General features: G+C 36.8%; 1 protein-coding gene and 1 long non-coding RNA gene across 10 annotated transcripts in view; one reads left to right on the forward strand and one right to left on the reverse strand.

The window, feature by feature from the left end:
- LOC101737831 (myosin-7B) overlaps positions 1-17700 on the reverse strand; it is a 56581-nt gene that overhangs the window by 15118 nt on the left and 23763 nt on the right. For 7 of the 9 annotated variants that reach the window (XR_009973957.1, XR_009973958.1, XM_038013283.2 and 4 more), the window contains exon 1: positions 8957-9117. The exons of the other annotated variants lie outside the window; for them this stretch is intronic. The gene's annotated coding sequence lies outside the window, so the exon portion shown is untranslated. Of the gene's footprint in view, positions 1-8956; positions 9118-17700 lie in introns of those variants that run through there. 9 annotated transcript variants of the gene reach the window in all.
- On the forward strand, positions 9236-11556 carry LOC134199473 (uncharacterized). The gene is made up of 2 exons (XR_009973981.1): positions 9236-9407; positions 11306-11556. It is a non-coding gene; the product is annotated as an uncharacterized LOC134199473 (long non-coding RNA).

Genomic DNA, 17700 nt, shown 5'->3' on the forward strand with positions numbered 1-17700 from the left:
TTCTCGAATATTTTGAGAAATTTCATCGAGTTGAGCGCGCATCAATTGTTACGATGCGCGTCCGCAAGAATATAAATACAAGTAATAAAGTGCAAGTAAGGATTCGAAGGGTCATCGCTCTTTGCGATTTGCTGCAGGGGGCCATTCAATACGGACTATTTAGATAGTGAGGCAAACTGTGAACACCTAGTACGATTACTGCCAATCTAATTTGTCACGGTTGTAGAGCGAGGCTCGCGTCGCGTCGCGTCGCGTCTGTACAAATGCCTCTTTATAAACAGTAAACATATGGTTTATTTTAAACGACATAAAAAGAACAGACACGTGAAGCTTGTTAGTTAATTGAACACGTTGAAAGGCCACGGCGAAGGTCTAAAGTCGAGGCCACATCATCATACTCTTTAAAAATACAAGTTCTTCACATTCTACCCGTAAACTAACGAGCTAGTTGAAGTTGACCACACATAAATCTCTAGAGACGCATTTTTACGTCGAGGAAACAAATGAATAGCTATATCCGCTTTCAATCCAAGTAAATTGTACTACAAACTATCGTATAAAAGTTGTATTCAATATACATTTTTATCAGGGAGTGAAAACAATATGTTTTAAGAGTTTTAAGTTAATTATTATTAGTATTAAGCGATAGGCAGCGGCTTGGCTCTGCCCCTGGCATTGTTGAAGTCCATGGGCGACTGTAACCACTCACCATCAGGTGGGCCGTATGCTCGTATGCCTACAAGGGCAATAAAAAAAAAGTGCAACTTTGGATACGATTGCGCTCGAGACATTGCTGATATTCATGAGCGCCGGTGAACGTTCACAAAGGGTAAAAATAAAAGTATTCATATAATAACGACGCTCTTTATACATCAGAAGATTCCGTGAATCGAAATGCACTTAAGGAACTTTCCCGGGCCCACGAAATCGATTAGAAAGATTTACTTTACATTCTGCAAGTTGATTGCGACACCGAATTAAGTCAAAACACGTTTTGAAAGTTTTAACTTTTAAATTATTACGAATGCGTTCATAAACCGCAACTATCGCATTAATATTTCACGATAAGATAACAACAATTTATGTAGCATCACTCGATACCTATTGGTGAAACAGTCGATGATTACTCAGATATATAATAAAATCGAATATTTTTATAACGAAATGAGTTTTATCATATACCGGGGAAATTTAAGTACTAGCCGCGATAACCTTTACGTCATTGAAATATGTCAAATGTATAAATCATTGTACGTCTTCTTACAGAAAAAAAATCTTGGTTAGGTACATGTGAGTCATGTCGGTCTGGGGACCGGCGAGGGGGGCCTAAGAAGACGACGTGCAAGCTGCTCTGCACGCGTTTTACGCAAGAGCATCCGGGTGATGGAAGGCCGGCTATCCTCGACCCACGCTGGTTCTGGCCCAGCGGGGTATTCCGTAGGGTAACCCACTCTAACCGGCGCCATCTAGGCGGGCTTCGGACAGTTTGCCGACCGAGAGGGCTGGTGGTCGTGGCTCCGACGACCGCCAGTCCGGCGTTCCGAAGGGGAGGGTGATGGGAGAGATGTGCTCCGCACTAAACGCTTCACTTTCCCCCCTTTGCCTTGTCATGAGTTTTGTCTCATGCAGGTTTGGACGTTGGTTGTTGAGCGACAGGTTTTAGTCAGTTCGACTCTGACATACCCCGCCCAGTATCCACAGAAAAGGGCGGAAGTCCGGTGATTTCCTCCTAGAGAAGGTACATGTGAGTGTGTTAACTCCTATGTAAAACATAAATTGTAATATCATAACGCATGCGAGTATTATTAATCTCTATGCAGCTGCCTGCTGCATATAAAATATGGCAAAATACTAAATATTAATTTAATCATAATTAAGCGAACAACGAATTGTCAAGACGCTTTTTAATGAATTAATTCAAAAAAGTTATCGTGATGCAATATCGATACCAAATTTTTATGTTAACAGTTTGTTGTGTGTGTTGCACAGTTTATACAAAATAATTTATGTGAAATTAACTATAAAAAATCAATTAATTGTAATATCTTAAAACTAGTACAAGTTTCATCGTCTACTCTATAACAGTGGTGGGCAAACATTTTCAATTGCGGGCCACAAAGTTTAAGAAATTCTAGAGGAGGTCCAGAATTATAGAAAAAATGCATTTTGTATTAAAGCTTTTTAATAAACAAAATACCTTTTACTTTTACGCCTTGTTAGGCGTGTGAGACGTGAGGCGTGTGATAGATAGGTGAAAAGCATGATTTTTTCCAATAAATAAACTAATACCTGTGACATACTGCCAAAATAATTATAATGATGGTAAGTTAATTATGAGATAGTGAAAGCTCAAATTTGAGCTCCTTTTTAATGAAAACACCCCTGACGAATATTCGTATTGTTTTAATTAAAAAGGAGCTTTCATTAAAAATTTGAAGATTTTCAATTATAAACGTCAGATTTTATTTTACGCGCCAAAATGCTGACTAGAATATTTAGGATGGATGGACTCTCGGCGGGCCGGATTAAATACTTCCGCGGGCCGGAGTTGGCACACGGGCCGTACTTTGCCCATCACTGGTCCATACAGACTTCGCTCAAAAGTGGTCTTGTCTCAAAGAGATCGCTCGCTATGCGTTTTTCATATTATTATGCGTATTGTCTTTATGAAAAATATTACTTTTCCTATTTGATACACCAAAAAGTTTAATAATATTTTAGTATAAGTACCATAGACACGAAACAAACGAAATTACATCTTTTTACATTCATAGACATTTAAGACATTTAACTCTAGTTATAAAATAAGCATAATGTTTTAGTAACTGAACGCTTTCAGTTATTTGGCTTGAATCCATCTGATGGCGTCAGTTCGACGAGTCAGTTAAATTATTATTAACTGGGTTAATGCAGACAAAGCTTATTGTGCATTAAATAAACAATTTAAAGCCGCCCTACGCCGCGATCTCTGTGTGATTGATCGCTATGATAAAATAACCTTTCGTAATTCTGAATCTGCAACGAGAAGGAATGAAATATAATCAATGCGGGTTCTGTTTATCTACAACTCACGAGATCTCAGTTCGCCTGGTATTAAATAAATGTATCTATTAAATGGTTACTGGAACTATTGGACATGAGACGCCACAACGACACCTGGAGCAATGATTCTTAATTGTATCGTAAGTGCCTTTGAAAAATAAATCATTTTCTTGAAAAATGTCAAGAGAACTTCCGCTCATCCGTTTTTTTTTCCTACCTAAGCTGATAGCCTTGAGAGGCTATGTCCGCGTAACCGGGCGAGTAGGTGAGCTGACGTGGCTCAAACCGGGAGTGTTGCTAACACTGGCCCTAGCTAGAGCAGTGCTTCGCAGAATCGACCACCGGATCGGAAACGCGACTCACTGAGAAGATACGGCGAGAAACTCAGTGGGTTGGCGCTCATCCGTAAGCACTTATAAACGTTCTTCGTGCTATGTACATACTCGTATAAGTCGTCCATTTGACTTCTAAAAACTGAAACGATACCTATTCTCAAACTTGTGACATTCTGAATATTTTATACAAACAAAGTGAACAGTCAAATAATTTTCCAATATTGACAACGCAGACATTTCTTGGGAATCACATATTTAGCGGTATCTATATGCTGTTGAAAAATCTCCCCTCCGTTATAATACTCGTTTACTATACAATAACAGCAGTATAGGTAATTTATATTGTATTTATAATATGTATTTTCAAAACCTCAAACCGCATTATTTATCAAATTTTATTTTACATTGAAATATATTTTTAACGTAACAAAAAATGAATACCAGCTTATTGTGCCGAGATCAACATACCGATAAATCATTAAGAGGAAAAACAGTCACAATTAGCTGGCTACATTACATGACTATAAAAATTATAGCTTTTATTCGACCGACTAACGTCATCTCTCAATATAGATTTATCGACGGTTGAACAGTGGTTATACCAAAAAGCAATTCACAATGCAAATATGTGTGGAAAGAGAAGAATAGTTGGATTAGCTTTTTTCTATCGCTTTATAAATTCGCTTATAAATCTTGCATAAATCGCTTACAAGAGCTTTTGAAAGAATTATTTAAATAGATCTTAACCCAAAGTCCTGGGTATTTTGCTAAGAATATGAATTAAAAAGTTTTAAAGCGTACAATACATCTTGGTACTATAAAAACAGACTTAGAAGTTATGTCTCAAAGTGGGTGGCGGCATTTAGGTTGTTGATGTCCACGTGCTTCGGTGACCAGTTTGGACCGTGAGCTCGTCTACTCACGTTTACTACAAAGGTGTACGAAATTTGTAGTATATAAAAGAGTTTGAGGACCACTGGTCAGACGACAAAAATCATCATCCATAGTCATCAAACAAGAATATGAGCGAAACGGTTTATCACTACATCGCTATTTGTTAACAAATTGACGATGATGGTTGGCTGGAAGGTTATTGCACTTTTCCGATTTGTGTCGGACATTTGATTAGCAAACAAGAGTTCGTAACGGAACATAATTATAACGTTTTATTCTATTATCGGAAGCGTAAAAACGTTCTCCCGGAGTCTCTGTGTAATTTATTTATTCAAGCGAAAATATTTATTAGTAACCATCTAACTATATATTTCTTATACCTTTAAACGATTCTTGTATATATATAATCTGAATCTCGGAAACGGCTCCAACGATTTTCATAAAATTTAGTATACAGGGGATATCGGGGGCGATAAATCGATCTAGCTACGATTTATTTTCAGAAAATGTTGTTTTATTCGTGTTTTCAATAATCAACTCTTCCCCGACATCTATGGGCGAATAATAATACTATTTTTCTTAATTGAGGGCAACTAACCGCTTTAAAGACACAACAAGATGGCGTTATAAAAAAAAACCGAGCAAAGTTCGGTCATCATCTAGTTACGTAATAATAGGTTACTTAGTTCTTGAAACATCAATTGTTCTACCGTCGGTTAGTCGTTCGTAATTTTGTACCCGAGGGATCGGCTTCAGCCAGAAACTTAATTACTTTATTTAAAACTTAACATGAATTGTGATCAATGTAAGTTAGTGTAACACTAATTAATATAATAACTAATGAAATTAGATAATTTTTTTGCCAATTACATTCGAACAAGAACAAGGAAACAGGAAAATAACAAACGAGTAAGCTGACTTGTATTTCAAAGCACATTGAATATTTCTAAATATGCTCTGTATTGATTCATACGAATAGTTATATTGGTTTTATCTATATATTAATACGTGAAGCAAAAACTTTGTACTCCTTTATACGAAAATCGCACGAACGGGGGAGTATAAAATTTCCTACACATAAAGAGAATATAGAGGAGTCCAGAATGCTATTTTTTTTAATTATGCTTTAAAAATACATTAAATCGATAAAAAAACATTACACACACTACGATTTATTTAACACACACACACATTATGTATATTATACCCTTTTGTTTATTATCAAACCTTTATTATTGCTTAAAGCCTGTGGTCGAATTGAGAATAGGTTAATATTGTTTATCTTTAATATTATTTGTCTATACTGTAGTCTTGGCGAAATCTGTGATTATAGAAGTATAAGTCTTTGACAATAGAACCATAATAATGTTCAAACTTATAATTTCAATTAATTATAGTCGAATTTCGACTACAGAGGGACCACTAGTAAGTAAAATAGTTTTGTGATCACAGCGTTGCGTTTGCCTTGCTTTGTGTTGTTGATCACAGATTAGCGTGGTATGGGCATGTGATGCGCAGAGAGAAGATGCATATGACTAGGAGATGTATGGAAATGGTAGTGCAAGGTAGAGGGGGAAGAGGTCGACCGAAGAAGACATGGATGGAGTGTGTGAATGACGAAATGAGAGAGAGAGGAGCGTGTGTTGAGATGACGGCTGATAGAAGAGAATGGAAGAGAAAAATTAGCTGTGCCGACCCCACCCAGTGGGATAAGGTGGGGAAAAAGAAGAGTTTTGTGATCACTAAGTGGTTTGATTATTGAAATGTAGCAACCAATCAAATATAGATGTTCTGCATTTCTTGCTGTTTAGGGCATATTTCTTAAGGTGTTTATTAATTTTATTATAAAGTGTGGGACCTAAGTACCAAAAGAACCTATGGATAAATTGAGTTTTAAGATGGATCGAGACATTATGATTGCGTCGCCTCAGAACCAAATTAAGGTTGTAAATACAAATGGAATGTTGTTTTAAAATTATTTTATAAATAAATAATTACTGAATTGCACTTTACAATTTTGATAAAGCTGATGTGTAGGGTACAACTTAGATTTAAAAGAGAAAATTTTAATGACGGTCCTCTGGGCTTTCTCTAATAGAAATTGATTCGTTTTGGAAGCCCCAAGAAATAATGCAATACGACAAAATAGACTGACAAAAGGCCTGATAGATTTGTTTAAGTAATTTAAAATCCATATATCCATATATATATAGATAATAAACACCCAGACACAAAGCAAACAAACCTGTTCATCACACGAATGTTAGGCGGATGTGCAACACTCAGGGTCACTAACTATTGAACCACCGAGTCAGTCAAAATACGAATAAACATATATATATACGTTGTTCTAACAGAAATTATAAAACCAACGAACGACTCGTTAATTCATATCCGCAATCGATACGTTTCGACTTCCTGAACAATATTTCAAAGTAAAGGACTCGTGTTATGGCTGTGAATCGCAAACGTAACTTTTCTACTGATGGTATGACCTCTTGTGAGTCCGCACGGGTAGGTACCACCGCCCTGCCTATTTCTGCCGTGAAGCAGTAATGCGTTTCGGTTTGAAGGGTGGGGCAGCAGTTGTAGCTATACTTGAGACCTTAGAACTTATATCTCAAGGTGGGTGGCGCATTTACGTTGTCGATGTCGATGGGCTCCAGTAACTGCTTAACATCAGATGGGTTGTGAGCTCGTCCACCCATTTAAGCAATAAAAAAAAAGCGTATAAAATGAAGACCTTTCGTGAACAGTTTTATGCTGTTTCACGGGAACTATAACAATAACTGTCCGTTTGTCATGAATCGTTTTCGCTTTACAGTGAACGGAAAAGACAGGGCGCGACCGGATATGAAGGGCTCGATGTCCAGCGCGACAACCGACCAAGACTTGTACAATAAATACGGTAATGGAAATTATTCAACGACAAGTCAAACAGGATTTTATTCGCTCGCAATGCTTGTTCGTTTTATACAATTCTGTATGACGAAGTACGAAATAAGTAGGCACTTTACATTTCTCATGAGTCGATGATAAAATTACCAACAAGTACACATCGTTCCAGTAACAGTTTCTAGGGGTATGTTCAAAAGTGCTCAAGACGAAGTTCAAGGCTTATGTCCTTGTGTAGGTTAGTAGTAGTGGTTAGTCGAATAATAAACGTATCCAATTTTACTAATAAATATATAGATGTGGCATTGAAAGTACAACCTTAGCTATTGACATTTCTTGACAATAGATCTGATGATTTTATCTAAAACTTTAGACAGGCCATTATTTTCGCCATTACTACGTAAATTGGAACAGATTTTTTTAATTAACTTCAAAACAGAAGAAATTATCCATCGGACTGAATTTTTTTATAATTTTTTTACGAATTTGATAATATATTTTTTCATTTTAACTTATATGACTTCGTGGAAGAACCAGCTTCCAGTATAAAAATTTTATCAACGTATGACCAGTTGTTTTTGAGTTATCCTTAATAATGCACGTTTAATTGACGTCGAAGACTAATGATATTCTCATTTTAATTTGTTGAAAGTCGCTTTAGTTTTTGCTAAAACTTCGCATTATTGTATTTAAGGTTAAATAACGTCAACTTTTAATTGAGATACCCCGCCTAATTAATTTAAAAAGTCAGGTTATAAAAAAGTTCCATATTGTGTCAGATAGAACAAATGTGTATAATAACATTAGACTATCCCTACAGTCAAGTGGGACGACCCGTATTATTGTCACACACCGTTGACACCGCGCCTCTAAAAAAGAAGCCATGTTTTAACGATCCTTTACTAATTGTATAATTAAATATTATATTAACAAGGAGATACGAAGTATCAATAAATATTGCGTGCCTAAGTAAAGGAATGCATTTTACTCAGAAACCTTTTTATCTTATGAATTGATCTAGATTATTCTAGATGTGATTGAGATATTTTTTCGTTTACATTTTTTGTATCGTCACATTTTCTACTTTATTTAATGTAGCGTAGAATATTGTCTCTAATAATGTTGTCAGAGTTGGTATTATTATTCCAATCAACATCGGGTCTCCCTAACAATTGCTCGCTCCCCCGCATTTTGTTCTAAACCAAGACTCACTGAATGTTAAGTTCAAAAACTGGCATTGATTTTTGGATAAACTATAATAAAAACAATATAATAGACGAAGAAATGCATTTTGAAAATTCTGAATCATTTATACAAAAGTATCATTTCTACAAAAGTATCAAATCATTTATAAAATATATTTATATAAAAGACCTAATTTGATTATTAGGCGCACGTGTTTATAATAATTTTAATAACACTACATTCTTTGAAATTTTCTATTAATAGTTTCTATCGCTAAGTATTAATACCAAAATACCAATTAATCAAACATGTTTTCGTTTATCGATAAGATTAAACATTGCTCTAAATCGAAACGAAAAAGTGTACTTAGCAAGACAAAAGTAGATTTAGTAAATTTCTCGTATACCTTTACGAATTTATTTACTTAGAATCTGTAAATATATCATACATTTTCTCTATAATGCATATTTCCCTATGATTATCCTAAAATTAACACAAATTAAGAGTGTACATGTTATAATTTAACTGCACAAATATTTTTTATATCGGGACAGACATGTGTGTGTGTACATCAAATCTCCGGAGAAAACAAAATATATTCTCACCCGAATGGTTGTAGAACAGAAGCGTCAAACACACTTATAGATAATTAGCTAGATAAACAAGTCACTTTCTTTTCACTGAATGTAAACACTGAAAAATAAAACCAATTCATCGAGAAAGTCCGATCGTAAATACGTCAGTTAGCGGGACGGGCGCGGATGGAACTAGTGAGAATAAAAGTTCATCGACGAGGATCGGAGGGGCGCCGCGGAGCGTCACCATGTGTAGCTGGTAATATCCTAGCAGTTCACGTATGCGTTTGGCATATTCAGCCTTTCTACACGTATGCAGTAGCTTTAAAATGGCAAGATAATTATTGCGGTTCCATCTGTACATATAATATATAAAAATGAATTGCTGTTCGTTAGTCTCGCTAAAACTCGAGAACGGCTGAACCGATTTGGCTAATTATGGTCTTGAATTATTTGTGGAAGTCCAGAAAAGGCTTAAAAGGTAGATAAATATGAAAATGCTCGGAATTAAATAAAAATAGCAATTATGTTTTCCCTTTGATGTATCCCCAGTCGGACGGATTCCTTTCGTTTGTTTTAAGTTTATTTTATACAAAAGTTTAAGTTTTAATTTTAATATTATAATATTTTAATTATCGATTGAGGCACTACGAAGTCTGCCGGGTCAGCTAGTTGTATTATACATTTAAAACGTTGACTGAATAAAATGTATACGATTCTAACAAGTGTGGCACATGAGTAGAGTTTAAAGTTTAAACTCACCGTTGCTCTCATTTCATATTATTTTCAAACATACCGGACCGTTTATTTTTGCTAGAAAACTTTTTTTTTTAATTGAATTAAAAAATTTATTTCAATGTATTGAGACCAAACCTTTTTTTTAAAATAACTGTGTGCACACTGAATCGTACTATAGTGTCTGTCCGGTCTGTCGGCTCTTGCATTTTTACTTAAGCGGGCCGTGAGTTTTGGTCCGTATCTAAACCAACACGAGAAAAGTGCAATTCTATTATATTCATAATGACCCTAATTCATTCATTTCATTGTCCGTTTCATTTGATCGATACAATTGCCTCCCATCAGCAGATCGACTAGAATCAATTCACCGGTAAGTAGATGCAACGTATTTGCCGCTAGATTTCACATTTACATAATAGTGCGTCAATAATTTTCTGGTCGATTTAGTATGATAATAATAAATGAATTGTTTTTTGTTTAACTTTATTTCTTGTTGAAGAAAATCTGTACTGACAAATGGTAAAATTATAGGTAAAATTTAATTAGTTATGAATTTGCAGTCTGCGCAAAATAAAGAATAGGTTGTCTATCCAACTTGAATTTTAGCATTCGCCAGTGATTATTATTTATTTTTCTATAAACAGATAGTTATAAACAAATCAGTCTTTCTTATAGCGAATTTGTATGCGAATGTTTCTTCGAATTACATTGCCCTTCAAGTGTTGATTTGATAAGAAAAAAAATAGTGACATATGCGAATGTTTCTTCGAATTACATTGCCCCTCAAGTGTTGATTTGATAAGAAAAAAAAATAGTGACAAAGTAACAAATACAAACACAATAAACATCTGTTTTATTTTTAAAATAAAAAAAGGTCTACTGTAGCGAAAGGGGTATTATGTATGTGTTTTTGTATGTATATATTTCTATGTAAATTAACGTTTTCAGGGATTGTAACGAGCAATTAAGTTTTGCAGACAGTAATATCCGGTCAGATTGAACATAAATAAAACGAGGCGGTAATTTAATTTCGTTGGGGAATGATAGATCTGAAGGTCCCTGCCTATTGCTTTACCAGCTAACTCTACACGATAACTTTGAACTTATAGTTAGCCTAATGAACGGGAAATCAAACAGCCGGCTGCAAAACGACAGCTGGCTTTGTTTACATTGTCGACTTTCTTTTATTCCGATAAATAGCGTTTTTTTTTTTGTGTTCTTTTGTAGAATCCATACTAATATTATAAATATGAAAGTGAGTTTGTTTGTTGATCCTTCTTTCACGTCGAAAAGAACAGCAACGGATGTTTTTGTTAAAGTGATCATTTTAGATCACAAGATTGACATAGGTTATCCTTTATCCCAAAAAAACATTTCCTTTCCACAGGAAATTATGTTTTATTAACTTTACAAAAATTAGGTGATTTCTTCTTTCTTTCACGTTGAGACTTTTCCTTGACTACGCAGTCGAAGCAGTGCGTTAACATCTAGTTGAAATATAACAACATTCATAATTGGAATCCCTTAAATGGTAAAGTACAGAGCTCGCACTTAACACAGACTCGTTGGCAACAGACATTGAGAATGTAGGCCACAGACGCGTGAAGGATAATACTACTTTGAACTTCTCTCGTATTGCAGGAGAACGATCAGCGAATGGCCATGACTGCAGTATTAGCCATATGGTACTTTTGTATAACAGAGTTTAAGTGTTGAAACGCGTGCTATATAAGGCATAGCATAATGATATCAACTATGACCTTGCAAGAATTGAGACGTGGGATGAAGTACTCATAAAAAATAGTTTAAAGCAATATATTGTTTAATTGTACATACTCAGAGTGGTTCTTAACTTAAATTAAAATACATTAGAATTATTACAAAAGAATACATTATCTACACCTGACGTTACCTAACAGCGAACATCTGTGTTAATTGAATATTTTTTTTATTATAGAGCTTACGAGTTCGTCTCTAACGAGATTCAATAATATAAGCCGCGTTATGAATTAACTTGCATTGTGTTTATCTCTCTTTTTAAAGAATTTGTATTTGAACTTTAATAAAACAAAACTATTGCTGTATTGCGTTTCTTTCACAATAAACCGATAGAGCTTCATTAAAACATTTTTCGAATATTAAAAATTTAGAGGCAATGAAATCTAATACCATTCTGTTTTCGAATTGACCTTTCAATGTATAATAATGTTATTGTTTACCTATTTGTTGTAATTTTTTTTTATTGCTTAGATGTGTGGACGACCTCAGCTCACCTGGTGTTAAGTGGTTACTGGAGCCCATAGACATCCACAACGTAAAATGCGCCACACACCTTGAGATATAGTTCTAAGGTCTCAGTATAGTCACAACGGCTGCCCCACCCTTCAGACCGAAACGCATTACTGCTTCACGGCAGAAAAAGGCGGGGCGGTGGTACCTACCCGTGCGGACTCGCAAGAGGTCCTACCGCCAGTAAAAAAATGCCGCAAATCAAAACGATTAGAAAACTTATAAACGGTTACCAATTTCGAAACTTAAAAGTTTTGTAATATGGTTAATAGTTTTTACATCGAATAATAATACCATTGCAATCAGTCTTAACAGTTGTGAGTCACGGCGAACATGTAACCGTGGCCGATGCACTGGCACGTTATACTCGTGCTAGCAAAGGTACGACGAGATTGCATCCGTGTCACTACATAATCGTGTAATAAAAATGAAACCCGGAAAATTATAATTTGCGTAATTACGGGTAGTAGGACCTCTTGTGAGTCCGCGCGGGTGGGTACCACCACCCTGCCTATTGCTGCCGTGAAGCAGTAATGCGTTTCGGTTTGAAGGGCGGGGCAGCCGTTGTAACTATACTTGAGACCTTAGAACTTGTATCTCAAGGTGGGTGGCGCATTTACGTTGTGGATGTCTATGGGCTCCAGTAACCACTTAACACCAGGTGGGCTGTGAGTTCGTCCACCCATCTAAGCAATAAATAAAAAAAACATGACGATTAGTCTCGAACGAGCTTGGGCATTGTAGCTGCAAGTAGTTGCAACCAGATCCCGTGTGCAGGGTGGCGGAACCGCCTCTGTACATCGACACGAGTATCAAGTTAAAACCATTGATCCATTGATGTCGATGGATTATTTCACATTAATATTTATTGGTTATGGGTTTATTAGGTTTATTTAGATGTCGTAAGTTTGACATATTCTAGCTATATATATGTTCATGATACGCACGTGATATTAAGACAATTCCATTAAAGCTTAATCGAAGTATACTACTTTTAAAGGTCAAGGAAGAAAATATACGAACATCTTTGCAATTGGTTATATGACGACAAAATAATTTCGATAATATGTATTTATGAGTCAGATACTACATATTATATTGGGTCAATCAAGTGCTATATTAAGAAAGAAACTTTCAATTATTTATTTGTCTTTAAACTTTTTAATTTACACCAAACACGAATAATTTGGCTGGTGGTAGGACGTCGTGTGAGTCCGCGCGGGTAGGTACCACCGCCCTGCCTATTTCTGCCGTGAAGCAGTAATGCGTTTCGGTTTGAAGGGCGGGGCAGCCGTTTTAACTATACTTGAGACGTTAGAACTTATATCTTAAGATGGGTGGCGCATTTACGTCGTAGATGTCTATGGGCTCCAGTAACCCTTAACACCAAGTGAGCTTGTTCACACCACTAGGCAATAAATAAAAAATTATGAGTCAGATACTACATATATTGAGTCAATCAAGTGGTATATTAAGAAAGAAACTTTCAATTGTTTATTTGTCTTCAAACTTTTTAATCTACACCTATCTACAGCTATTGAGGTTCTGAAATAGAAAACCGTCCTACATAATATCACAAACGGCACTAATTCGACGACTTCCTGGAGCGTGTAAATGTGCCTATTTTGACTGGCCGAAAACGATGTCACCAATAAATATGTCCAGGCACGCGTTTATCTAAAAGGAGTGGAATTTACATGTACTAATTATAATATCTCGTCGGCCCCTGTCGCGTGCTTTACATTCCAGCACATCATACTTGGTGGTTTAATGTTGTTAATATTAATACGTGAAGCAAAAACTTTGTACCCCTTTTTACGAAAATTGCGCGGACGGAGGAGTATGAAATTTCCCACACTCATAGAGAATATAGAGGTGTGCACAATGCTAATTTTTTTTTTAAATAATGCATATAAGATACATTAAATCAATAAATAAAACATTACACACACTGCTATGTATTTGATACACACACATATGTATATACTCTTTGTTTATTGTCAAACTTTAGTTTGTCAAAAACTGTGGTCAAATTGAAAATAGGTTAATATTGTTTATCTTTAATATTATTTGTCTATAGTGTAGTCTTGGCGAAATCTGTGATCATAGAAGTATAATAGTTTTAGACAATATAACCATAATAATGTTCAAGCTTATAATTTCAATTAATTAAAGTCGAATTTCGACTACTGCGGGACCACTAGTGTTATTAATAATATCATTGACTTATACACGCTGGACTTTTGAGGCGAAATTCTTTTCATTTCAATTCTTTACAAATAGCCTCACAATAGTATCCATTGCGTGGACAGCATTGTACTTAACACATACGTGTATGAGAAGGAATTTCTTTAAAGTGGCTTTTGTCTAAATTGTCAGTACATTCTTAAAACAAGGAACGTTATTGCTAATGTCACCTGTTTCATAGGTGTTAAAATAATTAGATATACTTAATATAACTATAATGTGAAAAGAAAAATCTGAATGTGGTACATCAATGGCCGTCTGGTGTAGTGGTAAGTGACATGGCCACTACATAAGGGGGTCGCGGGTTCGAATCCCGTCAAGGGAAGATATTTGTATGATAAATATAAATGTCTTTTCCAAGGTTATGGATGTATATTAAAATATATGTATGTGTATAATAAAAATCTTACATTTATTTCCGTTATCTGGAACCTGTAACACAAGTTCTTTACGAACTTATAACGGGACCAATTAACGTGGCGTGATTGTTAGTATATATAAAAAGTATATAAAAATTTTATATTTGATTAAAGAACCCATTGGCGCTTTTATCTTTAATTTGTTTAATGGTCTTCGTTCTTCCTACTTTTTACTTTTATCTTTTGTAACGTCTCTCTAGATGATTTACTTAAGTCCATTTAATGCTCCATCACAAAATTTAGGTCAAGACAATTTGACGGGTATTTTACATTATAAGAACGTCGAATCTGCAGCTCTAGCTTTTTAGTACAAATACGGAAACTAATAAAACGCTATTCTGCCATCAGATACGTCGTGGATTTGGGCTCTGGCGATATTTCATTTCGGCTTGTTTGGACTGGACTTTTAAAGGAGGTGCTCAAACACGGTACGGCCGTTGCATTTCCGCGTAGCTCTCGAAAATAAGGCGTTGATGTTGCTCAAGATTTACGATCCGTGTTAACTACAGCTTAAGTTCCGCTTAGTTATTCATGTACGTAGTTAAATGTTGTAACATTAACTCTTAATTTATCTCGAAGATTGACGAGATAAGATCGGACAGTTCAACTTGAGGCGTCAACGAATCATAGATTTTAAACTTTAGATGGTCGAACGAAGGTCACACTTCCACGATTAAAGTACATAATTGCGTAACGTCGTATGATATAGTCTGATGTTGAGAATGACTAGCTAAATAGCTTACTTCCGTGCATAGAGTCTGTTTGTAACGCTTGATTCGATACATAGATACGGGTGACCTCTCGCCGTGTATCGGTTTTTTCACACGTGGTTTTACTTATTGTGTCAAAGCTAACCAATAATACCTATGGTGATTAAATCAGAAACAAGTTACAGCTAATTTTGATTTAATAGTTAAACAAAACGTATTTACCTGTATGATGCTTGGATGCAAATCAGTTTCAACAGATTTGTATCTGTATTCTATTTCTTTTTTCACTATTTATATGTCGTGGATAACGACTTTTAGTTGTCGTGGATAACGACTTTTAGTAATATTAAGACGGTGGTTTTGATTATTATTTTAAATGATGAAATGTTGTTTTGATAAATATCACAAAACGAAGGGTAGACTCCGTAACGCCACAGTATAAAATGGCGGTACGTGGACAGAGTCGTGGCATTCCGTGTCAGACAGTAATTCCGTCCGTCTCAGTCAGTGAGTCTCTGTCAGTCAGTCAGTCGGTCAGTCGGTCTGTCGGTATGTGCAACGAAACTGTCGGTTTACCCTGTCATTGTGAAAGTTGTGTGTGTTGAGTTTCAATAATTATTATTGAAAAGTTTTATTGACTAAACTGAGTTCAATCGAATACAAGCGATGACGGAACCTACCGCTCAGCCATCCCTGACGTGTGCTGACATCAGAAGTGAGATCAGGACTCTACTCTCACTGGCGTGACGTGTTTGTACATGTTCGAAGTACAGCAAAAAAACATGATGCAGATCAGAATACTAGTAGTGGTACGCCACAAGAGCGTGAATGCAGCATACGTAAGTCGTGTAATAACGTCTCTGTTACCTCGATGGAAGATCTGAGCCACGAAGAAATCGTCACATCTTACGTTCTGGCTCATGTTGCCCAGTTTGACTGTCGACTTCATCACATGGCATTTACTAGCGGAAATACAACACGTAACAAGCTATTGCAAGAAATTAAGGCAAGTGCAAAACTCAAGTGAAACTTCGATCGCAATAATGGATCTGTCATGACGAGTGGGTAGTTCCGACAAGAATTATTTTAAGCGGCTGACTTCTGCTAGAGTTACATGGCACTAGTGCAGTAAACCAGGACATGAGACTGTGAATTGTCGCTGAAATTTTAGAATCTACTAGATTCAATACCAATAACATTACACGTTCGATGAATTCGGGCTCCAGCAAGCAAGCAAACAAGAAAGCAAGCAAGTTTCCGTGGGGAAGAAAAATTGACACATCTGAAGTCGTCGTGACGTGCGTGCTTGACAAGTGTTCGCGGTTGGCTTCCTCAGTGTGGGAGTAACATCGTGTAGGAGAGGTGGAACCCGTAAAATTGTAGTTTGCGTGGTGGCTGGTAAGATTTGTTGCGGTAAGAAGTTTGCATGGTGGTAAAATGTCTTGTGAGTCTGCACAGGTAGCCGGAGGTGAGAATTCCGCGGTCGCGGCCCACCCAGTCTGCGAGAACCGGGCAGATCGCCTCGACGGTACGGAGGCCGGCCGACGGGTCCGCCAAACGACGAGACCACGCCTCCAGCACGGACTGCCGAGATTGGAGCCCCCGCGCTCCGGCTGCACTTGCGCTAGGGCGCGCCGCCTCGTAGGAGACTGTGAGGTATCCTTGAATAACTTTGACTGCGATCGCGCGCTGCCGGCGTCGCAGCACGGCGACGTTCTCGTGGGTAAGGACGTGGCACCAGACGGGTGCTCCGTATAGTACCATCGACCGCACGGGTACCATCACCCTGCCTATTTCTGCCGTGAAGCAGTGGTGTATTTCGGTTTGAAGGGTGGGGCAGCGGTTGTAACTATATCGAGACCTTAGAACTTCTATCTCAAGGTGTGTGGTGCGTTTACGCTGTGGATGTCTATGGGTTCCAGTAACCACTTAACACAAGGTGGGCTGTGAGCTCGTCCACACATTAAAACGAAGAGCGTAATCAAACGAAATTAGATAAGAAGTTTAAAGGGCCGTTTAAAGTAGTTGAAGTATTGGATGGTGACCGTTACACATTGAAAGCTTTAAATTCAAAACGTACTTACAAATACCCACACGATAGGCTAAGAAAAATGCCAGCATGACACATACCAGTCGAGGTTGATGTAAATGATGATGATGAAGAGCAAGCTTAAATTGTGGTGAAAACTCGAGTAAGGATAGTCTATCGGCCGTATTGTGTTCGACCGTACCAGTAGCTATTACGTAGTCGTAGCCCGGTAGAAATCGGTGTCTCTTGAGGCAACTCAAGTAGTCCGTGGGTGCGCGGTGCGCGTTTGGCTCTGGCGGAGGTCGGGGTCTGTAAAGACCATCGTGTGTAGTCAGCGGGTGA

The sequence above is a fragment of the Bombyx mori genome, chromosome 10 (genome assembly GCF_030269925.1).
Source record: "Bombyx mori chromosome 10, ASM3026992v2".
Taxonomy (NCBI): domain Eukaryota; kingdom Metazoa; phylum Arthropoda; class Insecta; order Lepidoptera; family Bombycidae; genus Bombyx; species Bombyx mori.